This window comes from Agelaius tricolor, unplaced genomic scaffold (genome assembly GCF_023055355.1).
Source record: "Agelaius tricolor isolate 1412-34295 unplaced genomic scaffold, bAgeTri1.0.p SCAF_1, whole genome shotgun sequence".
Lineage (NCBI taxonomy): Eukaryota > Metazoa > Chordata > Aves > Passeriformes > Icteridae > Agelaius > Agelaius tricolor.
In genome coordinates, this window is record NW_027269261.1 from 18,556,368 (window position 1) to 18,573,108 (window position 16,741).

Sequence of the window (16,741 nt, forward strand, 5' to 3'; positions counted from 1 at the left end):
ATTTTTTTTCCCCTAAGTTTTCAATCTTCCTTTTTCCAAGCTGCGTTCTTTCTTTAAGTCCCATGCAGCTGGGGCAGGAGTTACATCCTGAGTAGAAACCAATGTTTAGCAAGTTGATATTATTTTGTCAGGGATTTCCAGATATTAGTGTATTTTGAACAATTAATATTGTTAAGTCTACTAGAGAAGTGTGCAAGATTTTATTACATTCTGTCTGGAAGTAATTTTCCTTAAATAACACATTCATAATTTCTAAAATCAATAATTTTATTTCCAAGAAAAACAAGGGTCTTTTGATGGAAGAAGAGAGGTTTATAGTATGCATTTCTTCTTGCATAATTTCAGCTCTTTTTCTTGACTATAGGTCTAGTAAGTGTTTCTCTCAATCATATCTCTGAATAAGCCTTTTGCCTTAAAGCAGGAAGGCTAAACCATGTTAATTACTTTACTCAGAGACTGTCCTTGAGCTGCTAAATGAACCTTCAAGAACCATGCCTTCAAAAAAACCTTCTACCCTCACTGCAGCCACCCCAAGAGTTTCTTATAAGAAAGCAAAAAGACCACATCCACCAAAGTAAAAGCATCAACAGGAAAACCAGCTCCATCTGGTAGAGACAGAGAATCAAAGCTGAGGCTAAACCTCACAAGGGAAAGAAGACTGGACACAACTCCAGAACTGCACCAGCACCACCTTTGCCAAAAGAGAAGAGCTCCCACCTAGCCAGAATCAAGGAGGTTCTTCCAAAGAAAGCAGCCCTACCTAAGGTAAAAGTGAAGAAGACAAGCAAAATAGCTTTTGAAGCTCAGTGATGTCCCAGAAAAAGCAAGTAGCTTATAAAATGGTGAAACAAAAGTGTTGAATAGTGACCAAATGAAAGAGATTTTGGCTGACTTGTTATGCCGTGCTCCCAGGTGTGTCCCTATTAATGGCAGTGTTAGCAGTCTCTACATATGTTCTATTGAACATTAAACTTTAACAGCACCAGCTTCCAAATCCTGCTGTGATGTCCTTTTCTGACATAAGTGGTTATGAGAGCCTGTGGTGGACATTCTGGTAAGATTTGGATGTGTATGACTGTTTAATAAATCTGACTCTAAATTTCAGGACTTTAATCTTCTATTGAAGAATATAGAATAGACATGTCAGTTACCCCACCTTTATTTATTTTTTTTTGTCATTTAGCTGAAATGCAGGGAAAAGTGTGTTTCAAGAATAGTTGTCTTTCAGACAATGTAATTAGATTTTATATTTTGAAGGAGGACAACTAAGATGCTCAGAGGGCTGGAGCACTTCTACTATGAGAGAATCTTGGTTGTTCAGCCTGGAAAAGAGAAGGCTCCAGGGAAATCTTATAGCAGCCTTGTAGTCCCTGAAGGAGGCCCACAAGAAAGCTGGAGACGGACTTTTTACAAGGGCAGGTAGTGACAGGACAAGGGCAAAAGGCTTCAAACTGACAGAGGGGAGGTTTAGATTAAATATTAGGAAGAAAATCTTCACTGTGAGGGCAGTGAGGCACTGGCAAAGGTTGCCCGGAGAAGTTGTGGATGTCCCATCCATGGAAGTGTTCAAAGCCAGGTTGGATGGGGCTCTGAGCAACGTGGTCTAGTGGAAGGTGTCCCTGGCCATGGCATGGGCTTGGAATGTGATGATCTTTAAAGTCCCTTCCAGTCTAAATTATACTATGAATATTTTTTCAAGGTAAGGCTCACCTGCAGCTTTCATAGGGTCCAGTAAGGGCTGGAAATGTCCAGCAACTCTGAAACACCAACACAATCAAAGCACTAGAAGCCAAGCAAACCCCCCCAAAACTGCGCGTTAGAGCCGAGCCACGGGCAGGAACCATCCTGCGACTCCAGATTCTACGCGATGGACAACCCCGCGTAGAACAATCCGGCGCCGTAACAACTCCGGTGTTCAGATCCAGGAAATGATTGATTTGAGAAGCGGAGCTGGGACCGCCCTTGCGCTCCTATCCCCGGAGGCAGCCGAGCCCACGTCGTCAGTTTGGAGCTCCGACGTTTCGGTCGTCTCCCACCGCCGCCCTCTGTAGGCGCCGTGCAAAAGGCGACCCCCGCCGCTCGCTTTTCCCGGAACCCCCCAGGTCGGTTAGGGGAGAAACAACAATTAAGTAAAATAGTAGCACGAAAACCTCTAGAGGCCCCAGCGAGGATCGAACTCGCGACCCCTGGTTTACAAGACCAGTGCTCTAACCACTGAGCTATGGAGCCACACGGCTGGAGTTTTTCTGCTGACAACTCATGTCCCTATGCGAGGCAGCCTCCCCCCGCGGTGCTGCGGGGTCCCTGCCCTCCGCCGGGGTTTGGCCCGGGGCAGCCCCTTGGAGCCGTCTGTGGGCGCCGCACCTGCAACACCCCCAGGCCTGAGCTGAGCCTCTGAGGTCCTCCGGGGAAAAGCTGCCCTTGGCGGGGGAGGGAATCCAGCTCCCGCGCCCCCCCGCCCTCGGCGTTACCCGAGGGTGACGGGAGGCCTTTCCCGTGTTGATGAGGGGGTGGGCGCACCTACCACGGATTGAAGGTGGACGTGCCTTGGAGAGTGTGAAAAATGCATGTATTTTATGATTGGCTTTTCACAAATATTAAAATGATTATATGTGTTGTTTTAGAAAGTAATGATGTATTAATTCTCTTAAGTACTGTGTTAAATATAGTTTTAGGCTATAAAAATTGTTAAAATAGAAACGATGCTATGTAGGATACTTTTTTTAAAGAAAGGACTCGCAGCGAGATAGCAGCCACAGGACACCTAAATCTTTCAGAGAAAAAGAATTTATGGCCCTCTTATCAGAAGAAATGAACTTCTTCCCGCCTCAAAGGCGCTGTTAGGATTCGGAGGAAGAAGTTGACGATGACCAGACAGAATCCTGTATTTGAATGGAATTTATGCGTCATGTATGAAGTGGATGAATATGCAACAGGCTATTGCTTTTAAGGGTTAATCCTTTGTTAACGTGGGTCCTTTTTCGGCCTTGTGCTACCCAGAAAAAGGTACTTGGACGTCCGTAACTCTTTGTATTTGATGTCTCATATTGTCCTAATTCAAATTGTCCAAATTATTATTACTCTAATTGTATTACTATTTTAATAACCATTTTATTACTATTAAACTTTTAAAGTTAGAAAAACAAGTGATTGGCGTTTTTAACAGAGGGGATCGGTTGCACAGGGGAGAATTGCTTCTGTTTCTCCCGGGCATCCCCCACGCTGAGAGGGAGGGAGCAGCTGCTGCCTGAGTCAAGGTTTTGGAAGGTAAGACTGCTCAACATCTGGTTTTGTGCAGAGTGGGGAGACAGTCACTTTAAGCAGATAGCTCTATGTTGAAATTCTCCTCAGCTTTTGTGAAATCACTGTTGCACAAAAACTGGTTTAACTCTTGCAGATAAACCACACGTCTCATTTGACTGGGGTATGAACCCAACAGCAAGACAGGAAGTGTGGAGCCTTCATTTTTTAATTTTTACTATGGAAATTTGAAGGCATTTGAGAATTTTTCTCCTTTTCTTTGCATGAAAGAACCAATCTGTCACACGTTCCATGAAAGCTTAGGTGCAGGTGAGAAGGTGGGCTGTGCTAAGGAAGCGGGGAGACTGTGGAGTTACAAATCCAGCAGCTTTGCTGTACACCAGTCATGTTCTAGAAAAGCAGACATGATTTGCTGGGTGCAAGCCTCAAGCTGTGTGTGACCAAAAGTAAAGCTCCTTGAAATGAGAATAGACAGAAAAAGCTACATTAAGGAGCTAAAGACCTTTCATCCATCCCACACTCCACAAATCATGAACAAGGTCAATTTCCTCTTTTTTTTTTTTTTTCCTCTTGAGTTTTATTTCACCTTCTCTTTAGAAATGGATATGATCTCTGTGGACAAACTAGATCAGTTCTGGTGAACTCTCTCTTGTTGTTTATGAAAGGCACTAAAGTTACTTTGAAATATCTGCTTTTGACCTCTAATGTGGCAGCTGATAAATTCATGAAGTTTCACATTTCTTTGGATGCTGTTTTTCCCCTTTCCTTTGAAGACAGTGACTCTTTAGAGGGACTATAGCTCTTCCAAAGAGGGCTAAAATGTCTGTAGTGAGTGTTCTGCTAATGCCTTAGGGAACTGGAGTATAAGCATAGATTGTTTTATAATCTTCAAGAAGGCAGGAGCAGAACTGTCTTACACTTTTCATGCTATAAGACAAGCCTACCTTCATCAGCCTAACACAGCTGAGCAGCAGGGTAAGATGTATTCTGAGAGAAGAGCAGTGTTGAAATAAGTTTTCTTTGATAACATGGCTACCTGCCACTATTGGGCTCTTAAACTTAGGTGCAAATCTCTAACTGTTGTGATTGCCCTGCTTCCAGATGCCTTTTGCTGCCGGCTGAGAGCTCCCTACACGGTGGGCTGCACTTCAAGGGCTGTGTCAGAGTGTTTCTTAGTCAGACAGCCTGGGTGGGATTCAGGAGGTGTGGTGGTGGTACTATGCTATCAGTAAGCCCCTTGGCTTCTCTTTGTAATGAAAATGAGGAAATGAGACACTTCTGGGATGTAATTCATCCCGCCTGAAGGTAAACCTCTACAAAAAGTAATCCGAGTCCTGGTCTAGAGGTGCCTGTTCCTCAGCTGGCTGTGAAGGGAGTCGATGCAGCCTTCACAGGAACTTCCCCAGCCTCAGTTATTAATGGTAATTTAGTGGAAATACCACAGCAGGTTATTTCTTCCAATTTTTAAAATCTTGTTTTAGCTCATGTTTTGTATCTAGTGTTTCAAAGTGGATAATTCCTGTGGAATATGAAAAGCAATTATTTTTCTAAGGATCGATTGGGTCAAAACTGCAGAGCTACATCTAAAGAAGACTCTATGATTCTTTCTGCAGCTAGACCCACACACGTGTGAGAATTAAGCATTTAAGCAAAAAATGCCTGTCTAGTCTGCTGTTCATGACTGTTGAAAGCCACTAGGTGGAACTTAAGGACTGCATCAAAAGATTAGAGAAATCATTTTAACAGACTTTAAATGCTGAAAGGAGTGAAGTTTTACCGTGCAGGTTTTTTAGAAAGATCTGTAGGATGACTGACCTTTAAAGGTATGCCAGACATCTAAAGATGCACATTTATATATACTCTCTAAAATTTCTTGTCTAGGCCCAGACTGAGCACCAAGCTAGAAAATAGGGTGGTTAGTGTAAGAATAGGTGTGGTCACCGGACAAGTCAGTGTTTAATTAACCCTGTGTTAACCCACAGATGTCACCTGAGCTGCTGTGAGTTTTTGCCCGTCTCGTTAAGCTCAGTAAACTAATCCCAAGCACATTCCATTATTTTACTGCCATATCTTTCATTCAGGGGAAACTAAAGCAATGTCTCTTCAGATAGCTAGTCCAAGGAAATTAATGGAAATCCTAGGAAATCCATGGAAATCCTTGGAAATTCTCGTGCACTGCTGTAATCCCTTTTACAAACTCCTTTGCCTCGATTGCCGCCCAGTTCCCTGCTGTGTTCAGTTTCACTGGTGTTTCACAGGGTTCGGTTCTTTGCTGCACAAAGCAGCTTTGGGCTGCAATAGTGTAAAATAAATTGCAGCCAATGTTTCCTCTGCAGACCTGGTATGCCTCCTAACAGGTTGTCAGGCTTGCCCACCTTTGTCCTCCACTCATCTGACTCTGTGTCCTGGGGGAAGGTTGGTGCACCTGGGATTATCTCAGCAGAGGTACAGATCAGCAAAAGTGGCATGCTTGCATTTCCTTTTTAACCTCTGGGAGAAAGGAATTGCAGCACAGCTTCAGTCTTCGTGTAAAATGGGACATTCTGTGGGTTTTAATTGTTTGACAGGTTCAGCACTGTTGGTTTTCTTTCTTAAAGAAACTGTAGTAACCTAAAGATGTCTGAGTTTAATGCAATTCATTTTAGTTGGCGAGTGCTGGTGGATTATTTTGTCTTGTGCAAATACAAGGGTTTTTTGAATAAAATATTATCAAAATCAGGGAAACACTTCCTGCTGATTTTGGGTAGCTTTTGGAGGCAGTCCATGGGGTATTTTAGGCATGTAATAATCTCAACAATTTGTTGAAGCCTGCCTTGTTTTCTGAATGTGAACCTTTCCAAGTCTTGTTTGACTGAAATGTGCCTCAGGAAGTATCATGTGGTTTTGCAGTTTTGACCCAATCAAGCCTTAGAAAAATCATTGCTTTTCACATTATACAGGAATGATGCAGTTGTCTTTGAAACATGGGATACAAAACATGAGTTAGAACGAGATTTTTAAAACAGAAGAAATAACTTGCTGTGGTATTTCCACAAACAATTACCATATATGACAGAGGCTGGGGAAGTTGCTGTGAAGGCTCTTTCCAGGTTTTAATTTGTGCATGGCTTGCACTCCTACTCCAAAATAGCATGAGAGATTCTGGTGTGCACACTTCCTCTTCCCTGAAACTCTGCTTTCCATGGGAAAGAAGTTCAAACATGCAACAGATACAGTGCCCTTCCAAAAGCAGTTTAACAGGCTCAATGCTCTTTTTGGACAAACATCCATTACCACATACAAAAAAAATCTTGCCTTTTTAACAGCATTTTTTGTGGCTTTGAAGAGAGAAAGGATTTGATGTTTCTGTGGAAATTTAGTTTGTTTTGTTCCTCAAAAAGGTGACAGAGCAGACAAGGGAATGTAAAGACAATCAGAATCCCCTCATCTCTATTTGCTTGTAGCTCTGTTCATGTAATGGGTGTCCATTCATGGGGTTCATGTTGTGATGTCAATTGCTGGTATTTGAGCATCAGTAGTTTTCTGTGGAGTAGCATCACGATTCCCAGGTCTTATTCCAGGGTAGCAGTTCTGTCTCTGCCTCATTGTCCTCTCCAACTGTATTTTTTCTTAATGCAAGGGATCCAAACAGAAGAGATGCTGTCTTCAAATGCTTTATGATTTGATCTTCCTGGAACTAGAAAGGAATAATTGAATTTTCTTTGCTTCAAGGTTATTATTTCTCTGATCCAGACCAGATTTGAAGTTATTTATTATAACAACTTCACATACCCTATCCAGTGGCACTTAGCTGCCACACTGCACCCAGTGGTGGAGGTGGCAAAGCCATCTATTACAGCAAAAGGGTCTGGAAAGTTTGATAGGAAGCAGCTTTTCATCAAATAAGATAAAATAAAAATATAAATAACTCAGCAAAGTAGTGAAAGAGCAAAGTATATTTTATTTTAGTTTTAGAAAAAGAAAAGTCTTGTATTTGAAATAGAAAGATGCATAGTTTTTTTATTTAAAGGGGAAGAAAAAAGCAGGAAATAGCTGACCCAGAGCTGTGCATGTGCTGGTCAGCCTGTCACTACACGTGTATTTATGTCTGAATATTACACGTATATACATATGTAAACATGTTTGTGCTGTTGAGCAGAGTGTAAACAGTTCTCCCCTTCTGGACATCACAGCCTGAAGGTCTCTGCTCAATTGTTGGTTTCCAAAAAGTGCAGGAATGTAAGGACCATCCCTGAGGCTGTAAATCCTCTCAGATTTGTCTAAAATCACCTGGCAGATTTGAAGGTTACTTGGGAGAGGGGTTGGCAACCAGGGTGGTTCCATGAACCCCCTTTTCAGAGAAAACCAGGCTAAAAATGTACTGATCACATTTCCCAAGGAAGATTTTAAATTCTTTTGGAAAGCAGATGATTCAGGAATGCATAAGGCAGAGGAACCAGGAGATCCAGTATCCCCATCCTTACTCCAATATGGATTCTGCTACTTAACTCTGTGCCCCCTCTCACAGCCTCCCAGAGGGATGGTAGGATGTTTGTTAGTAGCACAAATGCAAAGTCCTATTATCATTAGTGTAAGAACAGACTTGCAATATTTCAAGTGGGCTGTAATGGAATAAAAATGTAGCAACAGGATGTCTCAAAATAAAACTTTTTGGGATGGTTTCTCCCAAGGAGCTGTAAAACTATAGGTACTGAGTTCCTTTTGCAGTTCAGTGGGCAGTAGGGAACTGGGAATGTGTCCCAGCACAGTCAGCATTGCTGTGGATGGGAAGCCATTGTCTCAGCCATGGCCTGTTTGCAAGGGTTTGGATATTTGGCTACACTGAGGATGCAGTCACCCAGGCAAGACAAAAATGTGTCTGCTCTGGGCTTCAGTTACTGGGAAAGGCAAAAGAAAAGACCTGTCACAACTGTCACACATTAGGCACCTTCCTCAAGTGCTCACATTCCCTTTCCTGTGAAACACATCTGAGTCCCAAAGGCAGACAGTCCTTATGCTAATCAAGAAAGAAATTGGGTTTTTTTCTGAAGCTCTTAAAGTAGATGGAGGAAAGATGCTCGTATAATAAATATTATATAAACTGTGAAAAGCCAACTGTTGCTTAAGTGCTGGACAAGATGACTGGAGCTGGGTGATTTGTGACTCCTGGAAAAAGCAAATGAGCTGAAAGTGTGGTTTTCTTCCCAGCTCTGTTCCTGATTTTGCCATATGTTTGCTGCTAGAGACAGCAGTTTGTGGGTTAGAGTTGCACAAGTGTCTGTGTGTTATTCTCCTGTGTAGTCACTTCAGAATATCCTGCCCCATTTTCAAGTGCCTGGGAAGAGCCATGCCCTAAGCTCCAAGTGTTCAGAGAGCTGCCCTCACCACCCTGAGATGGGCAGCTGGAGAAATAACTGGAGACCAAGTGTTCAATCCCCCTGGTACGGTTGGACACCAAATGGGAATGGGAATAGCTTCCCTTCTCTGTTTTTAGGGTTAAGCTGGATGTACTTGCAGGCCCTGTCTCCATACAGGCCTGTGAGTGGTTCTGTGGACAAGATTTGATGTGCAGTAGCTCTGCCCTTCTCTCCCAGGAGAGCACATTCATCTTCCTGTTTACTGGGCTGGACCAACATGTGCCACAGAACAAACTGAATAGAAAAAATGTGATTCTGCTCCCAGCCTTATTCTAGTAATTGGTAGAAGCCCCTCCTCCTAAGTTTGCTTTTGTGAAGCTTTTCTGAGCACAGTTTAGAAAGGTTTTGGAGGCCAGCTTTTGAGTGATCAGCTCCTCTTTGATATTATTTCCAGTAGCCTCCCACTGAGCATGGTAAATTTCTCCTCCTTGAGTTTCAGGCAGTATTACTCTTTCAAAGTATGCTTTGGCTGACAAAGTTTTGTCAGGTTTTCGAAGTGGTAACTTGAGTGTTTCCAAGTCTCTTCTTTGCTTCTGAAGGACCAAATTGTCTGCAGACCCTTGAACATCCTTTCTTCTGAGTAACCTTGGACCCACAGTTCAACTTCCTGATTGGGTTTGTGTCTCTTTTGTAATTTTTCCTGGTTTTGATTGGTTTGGAAATCCTAAGGGTACAGCCTTCCTGAGGATAATGTCTGTTTTCTTTGGCTTTCCCAAATTTAACACATGACAGAGTGCTGAAAATGAATGAGAAGGGAATGACTAAAAATGTTTTGAATCTTGAGGATTTGGATTAAGCTTTGTATAAAGCAGTTGGTTTGAGGTTTATCTCTGCTAAATTAGCTCACTATATAGTAGGTCATTTCTATCTATCACTGAGGTCCCAGTGCAGGCTCAGGCAGGTGATCCCACATCCTTCTGTGCAGGCATCCAGTCTGCACTCTAATGGCTTTGACAGATCCCCTCAAGCAAAATTGTCAAGCTGATTCCATGATCTAATGTGTCCAAAAGCGTTAAAAGCTCCACTGGGAACCTCAGAGGGGACTGATATGATTAAATCACATCTGCATGGGGGGGATAAACTGTTCTTGAGTGTAATTCATAAATTGGAATGTTGGACTGCTGTAATCAGGGAGCCTCTCCGTAGGGCATCAATATCAGCAGCTACTCTTCATACATGACAGGTCTGTTTCAAAGCTTATACATGCCCGATAATCCTTCTCCTAACTAAACTTTAATTGCAGGATGCCTCAACCTGCCAGAGAGTAAAGAAGGGAGCTTAAGCATCTTAATTCACTTAGGTGACTAGGTGACTGATTCATTAATGCTCCTAGAGTTAGGCTTGTCCTGATCTACTTTGCCATTATGTGAGTGTCCTACCTACAGAGGACCCAGCACTGGTCACCTTTCTACTGGTGCAACTTTAGGCAAAAACCTACTGAAAATTGCACTTACCTTTTGCTTAATTGTGGCTTTTCTTTCGGTGGAAGCAATTCTAGCAGTAGGATAAATCAGGCCAGTGGTGGATTGCTGCTTGTCTGTAAAAAAACAAACAAACAAACCAACCAAAAACCAACTAATTAATTTTGCATTTAGTTTTACAGTTAAAGCAGAGTTGCTTCAAGGTTGAAGCCACTAGTGCCCATTAATATGCTCCAGGAGATCATACCTGGGAAATTTCTCTTTCAGACAGTTCTGGAAAATATAAGTGTTCATATCTTCAAGTAAACAAAAAGTCATCCATCCCTATTTAGGGTAAATGATTAAGTACACATGAAGGATAAACACTAAAAAAAGACATGCTTTTAAAGACTGACTCAGCTATTGTAGTTTTATAGAATAAGTGAATGAAACTTGTTTGGATTCTTCTCAGAATAAATACACACATTTTTAGAGTCCTCAGGAGAACAGAAAAAGAAGCAGCAGTAATGCAGAAGCACTGGTTTAATCTCCAGTCCACCAGCTACTTCTGCACTAGTGTGGTGTGCGTGTGGTCAGTCTTAAACCATTCTTATGGCTCAAATAATTATATTTAACATTTGGTGTCCTTGGACATGTCTATGAAACAAGACCTGAGAGATACATAACATTTAGCGCTCAAAGTTGAAAAGGAAAGGCAAAGAAGTGTGAGTTTGCTGGTACCCAGCCCCTTAGACATATCCTTGTGCTGAGAATTCTTTGTAAAAAACAATTCTTGCTATATATTGTGGGATGTCTAGAAAATAGATAGTAATAAATACATCATTTTATGTGGAAGATGGATAATTCAGTGCCTAAGAATGTGAACTGGAGGTTAAATCAATGCAGAGACTTTCTGTTGTTTGGTGTTCATTTCCCCTTTTTCTTTCCCCAGTGAATGTTTCTCAGCAGTCCCAGCAAAGGGATGTTTTTACAAATATCTTGCTGAAATACTCAGACCTAGCTGTGTTTCCTTATGAGAATTGAGAGGTGCAGAGAGGAAGGTGCATCGTTGCTGCTCACGTTTAAGGCAGCAAGTAGCAAATCAAGGCACTTTCAAGACTAAGTTGTTGTAGCAGGACAAATGGTCACTTCTAAATCACTCTGACATGCCTAGTGAGAAGTACAGCACAGTGTTGTCTCCTCTGAACTCCTGAATTTACTGTGATACTTGTATAACATGAATCTCACTTTAAGCTAGTCTCTAGTTGCCTCTTCCATTTTCATTTTACTTTTGCTTGCCCTGCAATGACCCCCTTTAGACTGCTAATTCTATAAATCTTTGTCACAAAGGGTCACTGAGCTGAGGGGAAGAGACAAAAATCTGTGAACAAAAAGAAGTCTAATATGCTTTCTCCACTAGATCCTGTATCAGAGGCAGGTTTGCTTGTTCCAGCCTGATTTAGCTAGTGCAGATGTCACTGCTAAATGCATAAACTAAATATAGTCTAGTAGGGGTTTGCAATTAGTTTGTTTACAGAAGCATTTACAGGAACAGTTTGGTTCAGCTAGAGCTGATCAATCAAAGTTCAGCTGAAGAATCCCCAGAGAGACTCTTTCTTTCCACCTGACCTGCTGGGAGACAGATTAGAAAATACTGATAACACCAGCAGCTATTTGCTGCTGCCACGTGTGTTTCATGTCCTTCGTGCCTGTTTGGGTGAAACTGCTTAGGGAGAGACTGCTTTTTCCAGCTTAGTTGTAATGCTGCTTCTTTTACAAATGCACCTTTGCAAAGAGAAAAAAACAACTGAAAGCCTAATAAAATGGAAAATTATGTAGATGAAAATGTAAAAAGCCCTTGGGCCCTAACCACAGCATTGTTTTGCTGAATTGGCAGAGCCTGAAAACATTTGTCTCATACTTCTGACCTAGGGTTATTCCTTTAAATGCCTTCTCCAAACTTATTTTCCCAGTTCCCATTTTAGCATCCCTCTAGTGGCACAACTGAAGGAAGCTTAAAGCCTGTCTGCTCTTGAAGTGTTGCTTGCTAAAGGAGCAGAAGTGAGATCAATACTCATCCTGAGGATCAGCATGTTGTGGCCCAGCCAGGCTGGAACGATGTGTAGATGTTGCTGCTGGTGCGTGGTACCCAAATACAGCCTCAGATGTGGGAGCAATGTTTTCAGGAGTGCATGTTCCACATCCACCTCTTCAGTTTTATTTTGCTGATGGGCACTGCCAGGTGCAAGGAGTGCTGGGTTCCTGGTATCACTCCTCACCAGCAGAAGGCAACAACACATTGTCCTTGAGGAAGCTTCTTCCTTGAGTGCTCCTTATGCTTGGATGTAGCTATCAGACTTTGGATGACCACTTGGTGTGACAGTGGCTGCCTTGCAAGTCCCTGTGGGTGTACCCTACATTCTGGGTGCCCATGACAGGCACAGGTGAAGGTACTTTGTCCTCTTGGCACCATGACAGGTTGAGCTTCACAAAACTCTTCTGGCTGATCATGAGTTGAGCTGGTCCGTGTGGTTAGAGACAGAGTTAGTGGGACATCCAGCTGATGTACTTTGTGGAGGATGAGCAATTTACATGAGTTGCATAGCAGGTCAGAGGAGAAGTGAAGGACATGGAGTTTCTTACTTCTAGGGGCAAGCTGTGTACCCATGGTACATGCTGTAAAGCCCAGATCCTGCCTTATACCATGCTGATCTATGCTAGATGACAGCCTGAGCCTATAACAATCTAAACTAATGATTTTAAATGACAATTTTAGCCATATAATTCAGAACAGGACATTCTTTTGAGGTGCTTACATTTCAAAGTGCTTATGCTTAACATCCTTTTTGTCTATCATAGCTGCTGCTGGATGGAAAAATCATTCGGTTTGTGGGATGCTATTTAATGAAAATAATTCCCTATGTCTGAATTTATAAGCTGTGATCGCTTTTTTTTGGTGACTATAAAAAAGCTGTAGCTGATCCTATCAACAAAATCTTCATCAAGTGCTCCCTTCTGGTTTTTGTTTTCACCTCAGAAACAGGGAGAAGAAAGTGAGACCTTTTCAGAGCTCTAATCTGGAATTGTCCAATGAAATGATGAGATTTGAATTACACACTGAGGTTGAAATTGTCCTTCTGCAGGAAAAGGCCATCATCTGAAACTGTCATATTTGGCATATATAAAACTGCACATTTGATAATTTGTCCAAAAACAAACAAGGAAGATGTCTTTGTCAGCCAGAATGTCCTACCTTGCAGATTTAGAGCAGGATGAAGTGATTTGCCAAGCCCCACACTACCCCATCCATCCAGAGACCAATTCAGTCTTTCCTGTGTGCAGTCCCACCTGCCTTTCTGTGTCAGGGCCAGGCAGCTGATGATGTACAGCATCACTGATCCACTGGGTCACATACAGATTGAAGCCAAGCATTAGCAGGCTGCCATCTGTCTCTGGAACAAAGACCATGGCACAATGCATGAAGACTTTATTTGCCTTTTATTATTTATCATTGTTATCTGACTTTCATCAGTAGTTCTGCTGGTTAGTATAATATATTATATTATATAACCAGTAATAACTATTATCAGTAGGATATACAGTAGGATATGCAGTTTTCCTATAACAGTAGGAAAAAATTATGGAAGTGTACCAGAAGACTTGATCTCAGAATTACCAGTTACACTACCTAACAGATAGCGTCCTAGTAATACAGGCTGTTTATCAATGCATCTAGACAAGAACTTTGAAGAAAGTGCCTAGGGGAGAGTGTTTTTCATGAGCTTGGATAGAGAGGAAGTATATCAGGTTGAGAGTGAACCTGTAGCTGTGCAGAGGGTTTTTGACAGACATCACATGCAAGGTGAGATATTGACAGGTGGAGCAGAGGGAACTCATGAACAATGTGTGGACAGGTCATGTGAGAAGATGACAAATATGTATTGGGGAAATTACAGAATGTGTCTCAAGCACTGCCAAGCTTTGTGCAACTGCCCATGTAACACTAAAGAAAGCTCCAGCATCTATTGAACTCATTTACAAACATTGTGCATGAAAGCTGTGAATTTATGCTGCCTGACAGCTCCAAAGAATGGAATCACATGCTCATATATAAGGTCATAGCAGGTCATTTCCCACCCCCTTAAGCCTGTCAGCTGAGTGTATTGATGATTCAAGGAGAAGCATGGAAAAGTCTTCTGGGAGCAGCGATGCTTTGAATCAGTATGGCTCCTGCAGTTCTTGTGTCTGGTGCTGCATCTGCCAGCTCAAGTGATCTGGTGAATCTGAGCTGTAGGAAGTGGCAGGGAGCTCATGCTCTCCCCACTCTTTGGATGACGCAGCTTGTAACTTGTTTTGAGCAGGAGGGCTTCCCAACTAATTCCTGATTGATTGGGCTCACATGCAGCAGGGAGGATAATTAATTGTTCCCGTTACATCCCTACACACTTGTCTTGCATTCAGCAGCAAGCCTGACATCCCAAACCCTCAAAGTTGTGTTGTTACCCTTCCAGCTTTCTGAGAGATATGAAATTCTGGTCCTTCTGAATGCCACTGAGTCCCTCTGAATGCCACTGAGGGAACCCCAGCCAGCCCCGAGACGTTGAACAGTGGGAGGAGGGGGCACTCTCCCGTGCCCCAGGGGTGTGGAAGGCAGCTAGGCTGACTGCCTGCAGCAGAGGAGATGCTGGAACAACAGCGGATGATGAAGGGGTTGACTCTTAGCAGAGGTTAATCCAAGGTTTATTCTAAGAGCTCCGAGGAGCCCCTACGCCTCAGGGGGCCTCCTGCTGAGAGCCCCGGGAGATGTGCCAAGGTTACATTTAAAGGGAGGTGGAAACCTAAAGTAGATAACATTTTACTAACCAATAAGTGGCCCTAAGGGATGGATACTGGGGGATGGACATTTAGGACAGCGTATGGAGAAACACTTGGGGGGTTGACCCCTAGTCTCTGGCTAATCACTCAATGACCTGGACCAAAACTTCTAGATGGAGGGGATGGGACGCTGAGTGATTGACAGAGAGCCAGTGTGAGGATTTGGGAATGATCTCAGTAAGGAAAGGGATTACACAGGTAAAAGGAGGGAGTACAATCTGGGGTAAACCATTTGGGAAAAATACAGGGATACAAAACCAAAACTATTACAAAGTATAAAAACACACTACAACAAGAAACCAAGATATTTAAGGCAGGAATGCATGTGATCTTTTTAGTTTTGGTATGCCACAACCACCTGGTTTTAAAAGTTGTAAGGTGCCTCTGACTAGCATTTGCAGGCTTTAGGTTTGTTCCCCTTTATTAAGAAGACACTTACTGGCTGAGTTCCCATCTTCTGGCATGTTTTGTAGATGAGGCCTTCCAGCCTGAAATACCTTTTTGCAGCCTGTTTTCTCTTTGGTTGTACTCTAGCATCAGATTCCCTGCTCTGCTTTTGCAGGCACAATTTCCATTTATTATACATACTCAAATATGTAGTAGCAAGTTTTCACTGGCTTTTTTAGGCATGCTGTCAAGTGTAGTGTGTGGCCATTTAAGGAGGAATAGCTACATAAGGAATCTTGCATAGTGGAAAAGTATATTCCCTGTATGGCTAAATATATCACAATCAAATACCTGAACCAGAAAAGAAATGTGTGAAAACAAGTGCCCAGGAGTTGGTGGAGCAGGAGCTGAAGGTTACCTGTAAGGCCTTTGTTTGTTCATCTGAGCACGTACAGCAAATACAGTAATACAATTTTCAGCTGTGCAGTGACATATTTTCCCACCTGGCTGTTGAGCAGTAGGAAATACGGGGCTTGTGTGGCTGCACAGCCGCCTCTTCCATGAGCTGCAGGGTCCAAAGGAAATGTTATGGGCTGTGAAGCTCAGCCCAGGGAGGAGGCACACAGCATTTTGGCAGGAAGAGTCAGACATGGGCTGCAAGGTTAGTGTGAGGAGTAGGAAAAACGGTCACATGAATCTTTTAAAGACAGGTGAATTTAATTTGGGATGATAATGCCACAATTACTTCCAGAGTTTTACTCCTACCTCTACTTCTTCAGTCTTACTGGCATTTATAAACGAATGCAGCTTGAGGCAGATTCCAGTTGCTGGTGTGAATGGGAAGGAGTGACAAGAGTGTGAAGTGGGAAAGTTGAATTTTGGCAGCAGTTGGTGGTTATGTTGGCTTAAAGTAGCCATGGAGCAAGAGCTTATGGCTCTGGGCACTCACAGATTTTAGTTTTAGCCATGCAATTATATGTAGGATTTTTTCCAGATCTAACACAAATTTTATTAAACTGAATATCTTGGGTTTTCTCTGCTTGTTTTGGAAACACAGGTAATATGCCTTATGTACAGTGTACCTCAAGTTGCTTTAAGCTCTCTCAAACCCTTCATGTATTTCTGTTTGGACATCAAGGAGGACAAATTCCTGCTTAGAGTGGATTTGATGTGAGGTAACGCTGTTTGGGCAGGGGGGTTGGACTAGATGATTTCCAGAGGTCCTTTTCAACACTAACAATTCTGTGATTCTGTGATTTACATCACCCACTACGGTGTTGTGATCATCTCCCTGTTGCCCTTTAACAGATCACGAAGCACACTGGAAAATGGGAGATCTTGAACTCTGCTATGGGCACTAATTTTCTGCTTTCTGTACTACAGAACTCAGCCTCTCCTCCAACCTTTTCCTTTCTTCCTCCA

The 16,741-nt window shown here is 42.6% G+C and overlaps 1 non-coding gene across 1 annotated transcript; it reads right to left on the reverse strand.

Annotated features, from left to right (window-relative positions):
- Positions 1-2,156: 2,156 nt before the first annotated feature.
- TRNAT-UGU (transfer RNA threonine (anticodon UGU)) lies at positions 2,157-2,229 on the reverse strand. The gene has a single exon. It is a non-coding gene; the product is annotated as a tRNA-Thr (tRNA).
- Positions 2,230-16,741: the final 14,512 nt, after the last annotated feature.